This window comes from Mytilus californianus, unplaced genomic scaffold (assembly GCF_021869535.1).
Source record: "Mytilus californianus isolate M0D057914Y unplaced genomic scaffold, xbMytCali1.0.p SCAF_5, whole genome shotgun sequence".
Taxonomy (NCBI): domain Eukaryota; kingdom Metazoa; phylum Mollusca; class Bivalvia; order Mytilida; family Mytilidae; genus Mytilus; species Mytilus californianus.
In genome coordinates, this window is record NW_026262701.1 from 98,522,492 (window position 1) to 98,525,976 (window position 3,485).

The following is a 3,485-nucleotide window of genomic DNA, read 5'->3' on the forward strand; positions in this document are numbered from 1 at the left end:
TAACGAAATATCATGATAATGTGAAAAACAATGGCGTATAAAACATTTTGATAATCTTTTAAAAAATATTTTCTAGAAGTATTTTCTGAACGTTTGAAAAACATCATGAACATCAAATAATGTTATAGAAATGTTTTTTGGATGTTTTCTTGCAAGTGAGACTGTGCCTAAAAAATGTTTTCAAAATGTTTTAAGAAAATGTTTTTGGTTGATATCTAGATCATATCAATATAAAAATTTCTGTACTTCTGATTGAGTTTCCTGCTTTTTTAAATAACAAATCATTAGTTAAATTATTTATACACAGTGATTAATTCTATATACAAACAAGAATAAATCAGTTGTTTTGCTAAGCATATGAAATTCACAATTCAAAGTCTCTAAAAACAAGAAGTATCTACAAATGTTGACACATCCAAAATGGCAGACACAACTCATCATGGTCAAGCCACTTACCAAATATGAAGTCATTCTGTTCATCAGCATTACTAATTAAAGTAATGAAAAATTTGAGAACATTCAACATTAAATATGACCTCATCTTGATCAGCAGTTTTGGGAAAAACAGTGATGAAAATATTTGTTGGACAAAATCCGACAAATATAGGTGGACAGACGACAGACAGTGCAAGAAAGCCCACATTCTAACCACAATGGTATAATTTTTAGTTTTTCACTCTCAACTTTTATTACCTATCTTATACACATCATGCATATGTCAACCTGAACATGCATGACATATATGCCATTGGACATTATGCAAACATTATCCACATTTTTAAGTTCAAGTTACATTGACTAAAACTTGTGTCCCAAATTCAGATTTTTCAATACAACTTCTCTTTCTAAACTAAAACGCTACACTTCTAATAGGGTTAAATCTTAAGTCAATAATCATTGATAATTGGCTGAAGAGATGAGAACAAAACACCATTTTACATCAACTATTTGATTTATTTAAGAATACATTGAAAAAGTCAATCAATTGTCTTATTCAAAATCACTTGGAATGTCTTGTAGTGTCTTATATCTTTTTCTTGCTGTGCCATGCTTCTGAAAAAAAAATTAATCTTACATTCATATATAAACTTCTTGCACATTCCTTTATTATAGAACGATTCACGTTGCCTGAAGGATATACATCCCCTCCCCTTTAAAGTTTTGAAACAAATAACGATGATAGTCTGTCGGAAGGGGACGATAAATGACTGACCGTGTTAAGAGAGAGCAATATGCCACGCTGAACTTCATTAAGTTATTTAAAAAAAAAACACATAAAAAACTTTAGACTAGATATGTGTCCAGTCAAGAGTCTTATTTCATTATACTCGTTGATTGTTGTCTATCATAATTTTTTTCTTTTATTGTTCTGTATAAATCAGGCTGTTGTTTTTCTTGTTTTTTTTTAGTTTTCATTAAATGCATTGTATCATGTAGGGGCCTTTAAAAGCCCTGCTACATAATGTCATTAAACATCTTATTGTCATTTTTAAGTGTTAAACTCTGTAGAGTGACATAGTTTATAACTTGTCATTTGTATCTAAGGGCATATGATACAGTCCTAGAAGTATACTATAGGCACATAATAACTTATCGAAGTGTTAAGCATTGTTTTCACAATGATGATAATAATATAACTTAACTTCCGAGAAACACACAGATGTCATTAAATGAGTTGTTTATATGTATTTGAAATACTTCAAAGGAAAGCAAATATGTTGTTTATGAAAGCACACTGTTGGACTAAAAGATTGATTTAAATAAACAACTTGTTTCTATTTTGTCACAAAAAAAATTATTTATTCAAATATCCAGATATCTTTTCTGTATTGTATGCCCTTAATCTTGAATGTAATGCATTGTTTATGCTAAATATTTGAATTAAATATGGAATAACAGTAATTCTGTATGAAAATCTTACTTCAAAAAAAAAAATTCTCCTGAAAGGTTGTAGACATTCCAAAGAACCTGCGCCACTTCCAAATTGTAAACCTGCATATTGAACTTGTCCTTTGTGGCTTTTCTCTTAGCTCCTGTTAAAAAATAAAAGATACATTGTATGTACATTGTGTGTATGAAGCAATAAATATAATTTTAAGCAACAGTTTATATTATCTTGCTTGTACTGAAGTCTTACATAGTCTTTGTAATGTTCATTAAGCTGTTAAGGGAAATTTAATTTACTGTTTTGCAAATACATACATACACTGATTTTACTAGAAAAAAAAATCTCCATATTCAAATGGTGCTTATATTAGTGTTATTGTAACTTGTTTGTGTGCCTCGGAAACAAGGTATTGAGTCATGCTTATTGCAATAGTTGTTGTTGGTTTAAGTCTGTCAAATTTTTTCATAATGTGTATTTAATGTAGGCAGTTAGTTGTTTTGTTTCAATTGTGTTGAGAAAAGTTTAACATTTGTTTGTCAAGGCTTCAAAGTGGACTATATGGCATTGGTTTTCTCAGTTTTGAAAGCTGTACAGTGACCTATAATTTCTTTTATCCAAGTCATTTAAATTCTGGTGGATAGCTGTCTCATACACCTTATCGCTATTTCAGTATTTGGAAATCTGTCCCGCTTGAACTTTTTACGTCAGCATACGTCATACAATAATACACCTTATCGCTATTCCCGCTTGATCCGAGAATCTATCCTGCTTGAACTTTTGACGTCAAACAACAATCACTTTTCCATTGTGGCATCAGATATTTTTTATGATGACGTCTAAATTTTAAGGAAACTTGTGACAGTTGTGTGATGTGCAGTAATGGCGGACAAATAGCGATAAGGTGTATTACTTTCAATTGTGGTGTCAAATATTTTCTAATATGACGTCAACATTTTATGGGAACTTTTGTGATGTCCATGGCCAGTAATGGCGGACAAATAGCGATAAGGTGTATTGGCAATCAAACACACAAGCCACATATCCTTATAATTTTTTTATATCAATGAACAAATTCATAATTGGTGTACGTAGATGCTTGAACAGTGGCGGATTTAGGGGCCCCGACCCCCTTATGGAGCTACTTATAAAATAAATGTATAGACTATTTGCAAGTATCACTCCAAACGTTTGCTTGCATTGGGCAGGGGGCCCCCTTTTTTCAAAACCTTGATCCGCACCTCCAGAAACAGATGTAATTTGGTTCCGATTATGATTGAACACACGATGAATGCACAAGTTCATCTTAACAGATTAATCATTCTTACCAAGTGAGTATATATCGCGTAACAAACAATTTTCTTGGCTCTCTTTGTTGACATCCTGTCTTCGTTTCGAAATTCAAATTTCAAAATCATTTCCGGTGATAAAACAAAAGTCGATTCCGGAAAAGGTCGGTTTTCCGTAAGACATTTAAACGATACGAAAATTGAACTTAGTACAGTAACAGTTTTCATTTCTTAATTTCTAAAATATACACGAACGAAATGAATAAACATTAAACAAAAAAGGTGATTGTTTATTAATACATTATTGCGTA

General features: G+C 31.2%; 1 long non-coding RNA gene across 1 annotated transcript; it reads right to left on the reverse strand.

Moving 5' to 3' along the window:
* Window positions 1-933: 933 nt before the first annotated feature.
* LOC127700378 (uncharacterized) lies at window positions 934-2,717 on the reverse strand. Its single transcript, XR_007981564.1, has 2 exons — window positions 1,922-2,717; window positions 934-1,053 (listed from the first exon to the last, which is right to left on the reverse strand). It is a non-coding gene; the product is annotated as an uncharacterized LOC127700378 (long non-coding RNA).
* Window positions 2,718-3,485: the final 768 nt, after the last annotated feature.